This window comes from Orycteropus afer, unplaced genomic scaffold (genome assembly GCF_000298275.1).
Source record: "Orycteropus afer afer isolate SDZICR_OR568_19922 unplaced genomic scaffold, OryAfe1.0 scaffold00305, whole genome shotgun sequence".
NCBI classification, from domain to species: domain Eukaryota; kingdom Metazoa; phylum Chordata; class Mammalia; order Tubulidentata; family Orycteropodidae; genus Orycteropus; species Orycteropus afer.
The window spans coordinates 896093-908514 of NW_006921892.1; positions in this window are offsets into that span (position 1 = coordinate 896093).

Below are 12422 nucleotides of genomic sequence, written 5' to 3' on the forward strand. Positions count from 1 at the left end.
GAACTTTTCAGCTTGAACTTGTCGGCTTCTACACACCTGTGAGCCATTTACCTAAGATAAATCTCTCTCTCTCTCTCTTTCTCTCTCTATAAATATATATATATACACTTTGCTGGTTTTTGTGTTTCTCTAGAGAACCCAATCCAACACAATCATGACAAGTGCTATAAGAAGGAATTATAGATACTGTATAGTAGTTTAACAGGAAATCATATAATAATTCATTTATATCTGGGACCAATCTTTGGAGACGTATATCATGCTTGGTAAAGTAGAGGAACAGCAAAAAGGGGAAGACCATCAATGATATGGACTGATACAGTGACTACAACTATGGGCTCAAGCATACCAAAATTGTGAGTTGGCACAGGACCAGGCAGTGTTTTGTTCTCTTGGTCAATATGAGTTGGAGCCAACTTGTTGGGACCTAATAACAACATATTTATATCTGCCAATATATAATTTATGGTATATTGTTATATGCCAGCCACTCATCGGAAGGAAGATTGGGCAATCTACTTCTATAGTAATACTACCTCAGAAACACAAGGAGGGTCACTATGAGTTGGATATGACTTGATGACAGTGAATTTGGTTTTGGTTTTTATCATACAACATAACTATTTCATACGATATATAGTACATCAATATATTATATAAGTTATGGCAGATATACAAACTATAATAATGTGGAGTTATATATATTATTGTATCCAATAGGGTCACCATGAGTCAGAATCAATTCAACAGCAATAGGTTTGTTTTTTGTTGTGGTGATTGTTTTCTTTGTAAAGGTCTTTTGTGTCCCTAATAAGATTTATTCCTAACTATTTTATTTTTGGGGTAGCTATTATAAATGGTATTGATTTCCTTATTTCTTTTTCAGCAATCTCTTTGCTGGTCTAGAGGAATCCAACTGATTTTTGGACATCGATCTTGTATTCTTCCACTCTGATAAATCTCTCAATTAGTTCCAGTAGATTTTTTACAGAGTCTTTTGGGTTTTCTAGGTACAGGATCATATCATCATCAAATAGGAATAGTTTGACTTCTTCCTTATCAATTTAGATGCCTTTGGTTTCCTTTTCTTGCTTTATTGTCCTGGTTACAACTTCTAATAAAATGTTGAATAGAAGTGGTGATAGAAATCATCCTTGTCTGGTTCCTGTTCACAAGGGTAATGGTTTCAGTCTCTCTCCATTGAGAATAAGGTTGGTTATTGGTTTTGCAGATATGTCCTTTATTATGTAGAGGAATGTCCCTTCTATTCCTATTTTTCTAAGAGTTTTGATCAGGAATGGGTGTTGGATTTTATCAAATGCTTTTCTGCATCGATTGATATGATCATGTCGTTCTTGCCTTTGTTTTATTTATGTGATGGATGATGTTGATAATGTTTTTCTAATGGTGAACCATCCTTGCATACTTGAACCCCACTTGGTCATAACGAATTATTTTTTGGATATGTTATTGGAGTCTATTGGCTAAGATTTTATTGAAGATTTTTGCATCTATGTTCATGAGGGATATTGGTCTGTAGTTTTCCTTTTTAGTGATGTCTTTGTCTGGTTTTGTTATCAAGGTTATACTTGTTTCATAAAATGAATTTGGGAGTATTCCATCCTTTTCTATGTTTTGGAATAGTTTGAGTAACATTGGTGTCAGTTCTTCTCTGAATGTTTGGTAGTATTCTCTGTTGAAGCCATTTGGGCCAGGACTTTATTTTGTTGGTAATTTTTTTTATAACATGTTGAATTTCTACTTTTGTTACATGTGTGTTCAAATTTTCCACCTCGGTCTGTGTTAGTTTAGGTAACTAATGTGTTTCTAGAAATCTGTTCATTTCTTCTATATTTTCAAATTTGTTGGAGTACAGTTCTTGATAGTAACTTGATATCTATTTTCTTTCAGTGGTTCTGTTGTGATGTTGCCAAATTAGTTTCTTATTTGTGTTATTTGTATTCTCTCCCTCTTTTCCTTTATGAAATTTCTCAGTGGTTTTTCAATTTTATTAATCTTTTCAAAAAACCAACTTCTAGTCTTGATGATTTTTTCTAGTCTCTTTCTATTTTCTGTTTCACAGATTTCTGCTTGTATCTTTATTATTTCATTTATTCAGGTGACTGTAGGCTTTTCTTGCTGTTCTTTTCCTAATTGTTGGAGATGTTGGTTAAAGTGTCAATTTTGGTTCTTTCTTCTTTCTTGATGTGTGCATTTATTCCAATAAATTGGAATCTGATCACTGTTTTTGCTGTGTCCCAAAGATTTTGATATGTTGTGTTTTCATAATCATTTGAATCAAGAAAATTTTTAATTTCATTTTTTATTTCTTCTCTTACCCAGTCTTTCTTAAGGAGGTCATTGTTGAGTTTTTATGTATTTGCTTTTTTCCATTGATCTTCCTATTGTTGATTTCTAATTTTATAGTATTATAAAAATTACAGAATTTTATAGAATTATCAACAAAGAAGGGGAAGTCCTTCAAAGAGATGGACAGACACAGTGGCCGTAATAATGGGCTTAGCTACAGCAAGGATTGTGAGGCTGGCACAAGACCAGCCAGTGTTTTGTTCTGCTGTGCAAAGGGTCACTATGAGTCAGAGACGACTCGATGACACCTAACAACAACAATAACTTTATAACATTGTGATCTGAGAAGATGTTTTGTAGTATTCCAATGTTTATAAGTTTATTAAGGCTTGCTTTATGGTCTAACATATGGTTTATCATGGAAAATGTTCCATGTGAACTGGCAAAGAATGTATATTGTGCTGTTGGGTGAAGTGCTCTGCAGATGTATACAAGGGCAAGTTGGTGAATTGTATTGTTTAGCTCTTCTGCATCTTTGTTAAGTTTCTTTCCAGTTGTTCTACCTTTCAATGAAAGTGGTGTATTAAAGTCTCCCACTATGACTGTGGAGTCATCTATTTGCCTTTTCAACTCTTTTAAAGTCTGATTTATTTATTTTGGGGCTCTTTCACTGGGTCCATGGATATTTATTATGGTTATATCTTCATGTTCATTTGATTCTTTAATCATTATAAAATGTCCTTCCTTGTCTCATATGGTGGTTTTTGTCTTACAGTCAATTTAATCAGCAATTAATATCACCACTCCTGCTCTCTTACAGTTTCCATTTGCTTGATATATCTTTTTCCAAACTTTGATTTTTAGTCTATTTTTGTCTTTGTCTCTAAGGTGTGTCTCTTGTAGGCAGCATATTGATGGTTTTATATTCTTCTCCAGTCTGAAATTCTCTGTCTCTTGAGTGGTGCATTTAATCCATTAACATTCAGTGTAATTTGACATGTATGAATTGGTTGCTGTCATTTTGCTCTGTGTTTTTTCATGTGTTTTTCTGTGTTGAGCTCTGTGGTGGTTATGTTTTTGTGACAACTTGGCTGGGCCTGGTTGAGTGGCTAGGCAGCTGGTGGTAGTTATTTCCAGTGATAAGACTGGTAATCAATTCCATGTCTATAAGTTCGAGTGGTGGATTGTATTGTTTAGTTCTTCTGCATCTTTGTTGAGTTGTTCTATCTTTCATTGAAAATGGTGTATTAAAGTCTCCTACTATGACTGTGGAGTCATCTATTGTCTTTTCAATTTTGTTAAAGTCTGATTTATGTATTTTGGGGCTTTTTCTTTGGGTACATAGATATTTATTATAGTTATATCTTCTTCTTCAATTGATCCTTTAATCATTATATAAAGTCCTTCCTTGTCTCTCATGATGGTTTTTGTCTTAAAGTCAATTTGTTCAGAAATTCATATTGCTACTCCTGTTCTTTTATGGTTGCATTTGCTTGATACATGTCTTTCTAACCTTTGTTTGATTTTTAGTCTATTTTTGTCTTTGACTCTAACCTGTGTCTCTTGTACACAACATATAGATGTGTTATGTTTTCTTATTCATTCTGCAACTCTCCATCTCTTGAGTGGTGCATTTGATTCATTGACATTCAGTGTAATTTTTGACAAGTATGAATTGGTTGCTGTCATTTTGTTATGTATTTTTTCATGGTGTTCCTTGTTTCTTTGTTCCATATAATTTTTGGTGATGAGCTCATTTTGTTTATGCATCATGTTATCATTTCTTTCATTGCTGTAGTCTTAGTATTTGCTAAATATTTGTTCTTGTCCTTTTTTTTATTGTGATGTGAAGGTTTATCATTTTGCTTTAAGGTTACTCTGTAATTTATAATTTTCTCCCCTAGCTTAGTACATTCTATCTTGCAATTCTCTTGACTTTCTCACCATTTAGAAGTTCTGTAACTATACTCTTTTTTCTCTCTTTTGGTTGGTAGTTGTCCTCATCTGCCATTTGATGTCTCTGGTTCCATTTACAATCTTGTACACTTATTTTCCTTTGGATATTTCCATAATTGGATTGGTTTCTGGATTATGTCATCATGTGTTTTAATGGTCAGTTGTTGTTTGCTAGTATTTGTTCACTGTTCAATGGATTCCCTTTAGTATCTCTTACAAGGTTGGCCTGGTTTTAACAAATTCCCTTAATTTCTATTTATCTGGAAATCTAACTTCATCATCATATGTGAGGGATAATTTTTATGGGTGTATAATTCTTGGTTGTAAATATTTATCTTTCATGGTTTTATATATATCATCCCATTGCTTTTTCATTTACATGGCTTTGTCTAAGAAGTCAGACCTTAGTTTTATTGGTTGCCCTTTGTAGGTAACTTTTCATTTGTCCCATTCTGCTTTCACGATTCTTTCTTTGTCTTTGGTTTTGGGGACCTTGGTGATTTTCTTTTGGGGTCTATTCTATTTAGCATTTGTTGGACTTTTTGAATGAATATATTTTCATCTTTCATCATATCAGGGAAGTTCTCTTCCAACAAATCTTGGACATTTTTCTCAGTGGTTTTCTTTTTCTCCTCCTGTTCTGAAATTCTGATTACACATAGGTATTCCTTTTGATGGTATCCACATGAGCCCTAGGCTTTCTTCATTTTGTTTTTATCTTTTTTTCTGATTGATCCCTTTGCAAAGAAGTATTCAGGTGTTTGTCTTCAATCTCATTAATTCTGTCTTCTATTGATTTAATTCTACTCCTTTGCCCTTTCAATGTGTTATCTATTTCTGAAAATTTAGTATTAATCTTTTGGATTTCTATCTGTACATTTTGCATCATATCTCATTTTTCATTTATTTTGTCATTTTGTTCTTGTATTTTCTCCCAAAATTGTTCAAGAGTTTTGTCAGTGTTTTCCTTGTTCTCTCTCTCTCAATCCACTGAAGATACCTAAATATAATTCTTTTGAATTGAATCCCTTATCAGGAAGTAGCAATAATGTTTCACTCAACATTGTCATGTTCTTGTTTTTTTTCTTTTTTTCTTTTTTTTTTTTAATGTATCTGAATACTTACTGTACTGTGCTCCTCTGTTCAATAGTTGGCAGCATTTATGCACTCACCACCTGTCTCTTGGTGAGTGTGACAGAGAACGAGAGTGGCTGAACAGATCCTGTTAACTGTTTATGAAGAGCAGTTAAGGGTGAGTCAGACTCTTATTGGTTGCTGTGTGTCATTGACAAGTTTTTGTGAAGGAAGTGGGGACCCTCATTGAATAAGTGGAGCTGCAGGAGGTGCGGGTGTGCTTGGGTCATATGGGCATGGTTGCTGTCTCCCACTCTAGCAGTTAGACAAAAACAGCAATCAAATAACAATTAAAAAATCAAAGCAAAAGGACAAAAAACACACACTGCATAAACACAAAAGAACAATCACCAAAATTAAAAAAAAAGGAAAGAAAAAAAAAAGAAAAGAAAGACTTAAATGAGAGAAAATATTAAAGAAATACTTTTAAAAGCCAAAAAACAACAACAACAACAAAAAAAAAAACTTCACTATCTGAGTAAGGGGGAATAAAAGAAAAGAGATAGCATGGGAAAATCATGAAGAAAAACATGGCAAAAATGCAAGAAGAAAAACAAAGAATGGGGCAAACTACAAAAAAGAAAAAAAAAAAAAAATGAAAACAAGATAAAGGGAAGAGACAAAAAGCCAAACACTAGACCCTGGGAAAGGAAGAAGAAAGGATAATAATAAAAAGAACAGAAGTAATAATAATAATAATTTTAAAATAGACAAAAACAAACTAAAAAAAAATTTGGACAGGGTGAGGAAAGGTACCCAGGCTCCATGAGAACACACAGACTGGGATGGAATTCTTGCTGGCCCAGAAGGTGAATGGGAGTGAGGGATGGCTGCATTTCTGTTCAACAAGGAGGTGTGGTGTATGAGAGTAACAAGGAGAATACCACACCTTTTCCGCCCTCAGTGCCTGGTATGTCCTTGCAGTCCCCGACAAATGGAGCTTCTTTTTAAGTCCCTGGAATCTGAAAGAATGCTGTTGCTTTAAATACCCAAAATGGTCAAACTGCCTGTAAATATTCAATATGGCTGCTCCCTCCAGACAGCCAAAAGTCCACAGCTCAGCCTGTCTCCCTCTTCACTGCTTCCCCTTTTATTCACTAGCCACCAGCACAGTTTTTGGTGCAGCCCCTGGCCAGAAGGACCTATTTTCAGGTTAATTCTTAGGTCTAACACCACTTGGCAGTATACAAACTGTCCATGCCATCTGGATCACTGACAATCCACAGCTTTGTATGACTCCTTTTTCAGTGTTTTCATGCTGGTTCTTCTACTAGTTGGAGTTTAGCCTGCTTCTGTATCCTTCTCTTCAAAGCTCAGGACTCCAGGGGTATCTTCTGTATCTGTCTTAATTAGTTACCCTATTCTTTGTTGAAGAAAATCTGTGTAGTTTGTCTGCCTATTCTGCTATCTTACCGGTCCATGGTTGTTCTTTTGAGATCATCAAGAGCAAGTAAAAATCCCTAGGTAAGGAGGTCAGGGAAATTGGGAGGCTCTGATGAATGCAAAAGAATCTAGAAATTGTGAGAATGTTCAATTTTCCTTAAGATTAATGAGGGAACATTGATGTGACTGAAAAAGGGATGTAGAACAAACATAATTTTGTTTTAAAAATTGTTCTCTGTGATTTGGTGAAAAAATTAAGTGAGATAAAAGTAGATGTTGAGAGTTCAGATAGGGAAATTTAAAGTAATTCTTATAGGTGGTAGTATTATCTGGGACCCAGGAGTTGGGGAAATAAGGATGAAGACAGATTTTTTTAAAAAAATTTAATAGAGGGGAATATAGTGGAGAAATAAGAGACATGGATGACTCTTGGGTTTTTGAACTGAGTATATGATGGTAAGATTTACTGAGATAGTAAACAATGGGGAACAGAAATAGGTTTGAAAGCTTTTAAACAATTCTGGATAAGATTGGAAAGTAGTGTCAAAGTGCAATGAAGACGTACACCTACATGTCATAATTTTATTACATGAAATCATGAAATTTCCATTTTCAGAGGATAAGCATATAATATTTTCTTTATTGATCAGGTATATAAATCACTCTATGTATTTAAGTGAGTTAATCAAGCAAATAATAACATGTTGTTGTTAGGAGTCTTCAAGTTAGTTCCAAATCATAGTGACTGTATCTACAATAGAGTGAATCAGTACCTTTTCCAGCACTATCCTCACAGTCATTGCTATATTTCAGCCCATTGTTTCAGACAATCTATCAGTCCATCTTATTGAAGGTCTTCCTCTTTTTCATTGACTTCACAAAGCATAAGGTCCTTCTCCAGGAACTGGTTCTTCTTGATAACTTGTCCTTGGTAGATGTGATGAAGTCTCACCATCATTGCTTCTACGGAGCATTATAACTGTACATCTTCCCAGACAGATTTGTTCATTCTTCTCACATTCCATGGTATATTCAATATTCTTCACAAAGACCTTAATTCCAAGGCATCACTTCTTCTTTCGTCTTTTTTATGCATTGTCCAGCTTTCACATGCATATGAAGTAATTGAAAATATTTTGGCTTGGATACAGGCACACCTTAGTCTACAAAGTGACAATTTTGTTTTTTAGCATTTTAAAAAATCTTTTCCAATGGATTTTTCAAATGCAATATGTCATTTGATTTCTTGAGTGCTACCTACATGGGCTTTAATTGTGGATCCAAGTAATATTGGTACTCAATATTTTCTCCATTTATCATGATGCCACTTGTTGATCCAGTTGTGAGGGTTTTTGTTATCTTTATGTTGAGGTTTAACACTTACTGAACACTGTAGCCTTTGATCTTTGTCAGTAAGTGCTTCAAGTCTTCCTCACTTTCCTCAAGCAAGGTTCTATTATCCATATTTCTTGCAGATTGATGAGTCTAACTCCAATCCTGATGCTGCGTTCTTCTTAATATAGTCCAGGTCCTCAGATGATTTGCTTAGTGTACAGATGGAATAAATATGGTAAAAAGGTACAACACTGAAACACACTTTCCCTGATTTTAAATCATGCAATATCCCCTTTGTTCTGTTTGAATGACTGCCTCTTGGTCTATATACAGCTTCTGCATGGACACAATTAAGTGTTCTGCAATTCCTATTCTTCATAATGTTATTCATAATTTGTTATGATTCAGACAGTCAATTGCCTTTGCTTAATTAGTAAAACATAAGTAAACATCTTTTTGGTATCGTGTGCTTTCCAACTAGATCCATTTAATATCAGCAATGATATTCTTCATACCATGTTTTCTTTTGAACCCTCTTTGACTTTCTCGCAGTTCCCTGTTGATATAGTATTGCAACTGTTTTTGAACTATCTTCAGCAAAGTTTCACTTGCATTCAATATTAATGATATTCTTCAATAATTTCTGCATCCTGTTACATAGGCTTGTATTTTGATTAATAGCCTCAATTCCACAGTGAATTTGTTGAGTATAGTGATTTTATCTTTCTTTCTTTCTTAATATGTGCCCTCCAATCATCTTCTTAACCTACAAATAACTGTTTTTGTCAGAAAAAAAAAATTGCAAACCCTCAAACCCAAAATCAAACCCACTATAACATCAACTCTAACTCACAGCAATTGTTTAAGACATAGTGTCATAGTGCCTGTCATACATATGGTTGTTCTGTGTCAGAACCAAATTGAGGGCACCTAACAACTACAACAACAGGACAGAGCAGAGCTTCCTTATAGGGTTTCCAATCTGTAAATCGTTGCAAAATTAGACTACCACATCTTTCTCCCACAGAGCAGCTGGTGGATTCAAATCACCAACCTTCTGGTTACCAGCTGAGTGCTTGACCACTGAGACAATAAACCTTCTCAGAAACAGACATTTATTAATAAAAGTGATTTTCCTTGGTGATATATGAAATTGATATTGGAAAAACACAACTAACATTGGGGATTATAGTATTTTTTTTCCTCATTATTAAAGATTATAGAATTACATTTGTATACAAGATTTTTCTCTATGTAGATAAGATTTTCTGACATATATCAATTTTCTCTTCTCTGAAGAATGTTTTTTAATATGTCTCATAAAGGTAGAGTATAACTGTGTCTCACAGGATTTTCAGTGTTTGAATTTTCAAAATTTGACCACCAGGCCTTTCTTGTGGCATGCTTCTAGGTGGACTGGAACTTCCAACCTTTCAGTTAGGACTGAAGTACATTAATCATTTGCACTGTACAGTCTCTACAAGGCATGCCAAGTCACAACAAACTCCCTTGATTCTATTTATATGAAAAAGTATTTATTTTATCTTCATTTTTCAAGGATGATTTTTTCTCTGGGTACAGAATTCTTAATTGCTATTTTTTAAAAATTATTTAAATGTTTTAAATATTTCATTCTATTCTCTTAATACTTACATGGATTTTGGAGAGAAATCCAATGCAATGTTTATCTTTTTTATTCAATTAGTCTATGTGTCTCCCCAGCTATTGTGATGGTGGTTTTCCCTGTGTCTTCATATCTCTGAAAGATAAAGGAAATATGTTGATCTTCTATTTTGCAGATTTTTTTCTTATTTTGAAGATTGGATGAATTCTAATTTCTTCATATGTCAGACTAGAAATGGAAGTCTTGATATTTTTATTCCGTTCAATTATAAATTATCTATTTATGCAGCTAACATGAATACAGCATTATGCTTCATATTTTAAGGAATACTTGAAGATCAAAATATAATGGAGGAAAATCACTTGCAAAGAGAAAGTCAAGTGAAAAAAATAATAATTGAGTCTATATATATGCAATATAATTTATAACAATCTATGAAAATATACTGTATTAAATTATACATGAAATTATAATTAATTCAACAACTGTTTTTCCACAGATAAGAGAATGAACTTAGATTGTATCTTACACCATATTTGGAACTTAATTCAAAATAGATCAGTGACCTAAATACAAAAGTTAAAACCTTTAGAAGAAAATATTAGTGAATCTTCAGGAATTTGTATTTTGGAATAGTGTTTTAAACACCACACCAATGAATAAGGAAGTCCAAAGAAGAGTCGATATTTTTGAGTTGTCATGTTGGTGAAGAATACTGAAAGTACCATGGACTGCTAGAAGAATGAACATATCTGTACCTGGAAGAAATGCAGCTGGAATGCTCTTTGGAAGCAAGAAAGGCCAGACTTTCTCTCACCTGCTTTGGTATTGTTGTCAGAAGGGACCTTTCCCTGGAGAAGGATATTATGTTCGGTAAAATGGAGGTCCAGTGAAAAAGAAGAAGGCCCTCAACAAGATGGATTAACACAGTATCTGCAACAATGGGCTCAGTTACAGCAAGAGTTTTGAGGGTGGCACAGGACCAGGCAGTGTTTCCTTCTGTTATGCATAAGTTCGCTATGAGTTGGCGCTTACTTGATAGCACCTAAGAATAACACCAAGATCAAAAGTACAAGGAAAAAATTAAAGTTGGACTTCATGTAAATTAAAATATAAAATAAAATAGAATACCTCATGGACATTAAAAAGAAAGTTAAAAGGCAACATAAAGAATGGAGAAAACATTTGCTAATCATATACCTGATAATGGTTAAATGTCTATAATACTAGAATATTTAAAGAAATCCTGTTACAAAACAACAAAATAATAATAAAAAAAAATACTCAATTAAAAATGAGCAAAAGACTTGAATATTCATTTCTCCAAAGAAGATAAACAAATGGACAATAAGCACAAGAAAAGACACTCAACATCATTGTTATGTACCATCCAGTTGGCCCCGACTCACAGAGACCTCTCCTTGGGTTTCCAAGGCAGTATCACTATGGAAGTAGATTGCCCAGTCTTCCTTCCAAGGAGTGGCTGGTGGGTTTGAACCACCAGCCTTCTGGTTAGCAGTTATGTGCCTTAGGCACTATGCTACCAGAGCTCCTTCTACATCGTTAGTCATATGAAAAAAAAAAGCCACACACGCACATTAAATTGATTCTTAGTTGTAGTGATGCTATGGAACAAGGTAGAACTGCCTCACAGTGTTTCCAAGGCTGTAAATCCTTATAAAAGTAGACTGTCACATCTTTCCCCCATGGAAAGGCTGGTGGATTAAAACTACTGGGCTTTTTGTTAGCAACAAGCTCTTCAACCACTGCACTACCAGGGTTCTTTCTTTAGTCATGTTGTTGTTATGTGCTGTGGAGTCGGACTTGACTCATAGCGACCCCTCCTTAGGTTTCCAAGGCAGTGTCACTACAGAAGTAGATTTCCTAATCTTCCTTTTGAGGAGTGGCTGGTGGGTTTGAACCGCCAGCCTTCTGGTTAGCACACAAGTGCATTAGGCACAACCCTACCAGTGTAAATAAATGGCACAGTGAGATGCTGACCAGGATATCTCATTTTCAAGAATGATGGAAAGTAGTATGTGTCCAAGAGAATGTGGAGAAATTGGAAGTCTCATCCATTGCTGGTGGGAATGTAAAATGCAACAATTGTGGAGAAGTGTTTGGTGGTTCTTTGAAAAGTTAAAAAACCTACAATTATCATATCCACTCCAAGATATCCCAAGAAATTAAAAGCATGGACTCAAGCAGATACTTGTACACAAATGTCATAGCAGCATTATTCATAATGGGCAAAATGTGGAAACAACTCAAACAGATGGAGAAATAAAATATATACATACAATGTAATGTTGTTGTTGTTATTTGCCGTCGAGTCGGACCCAACTCATAGCGACCCCTCCTTGGGTTTCCAAGGCAGTATTACTATGGAAATAGATTGCCCCATCTTCTATTATTCAGCCATAAAAAGAGATGAAGTTTGTATACATGCTGTGACATGAACAAACTTTGAAAATGCACGCTAAATGAAGTCAGTCATTCACAAAAAGACAAATATTATATACTTCCTTTTACATGAAGTACCTAGTCTATACTATATAGAAACAAATATATATAGAAACAAAAGTAGATTAGTGTTTACCAGGGACTATTATCACTTAAGGAGCTCTGGTAGCATAGTGCCTAAGGCACTTGCCTGCTAACCAGACGGCTGGCGGTTCAA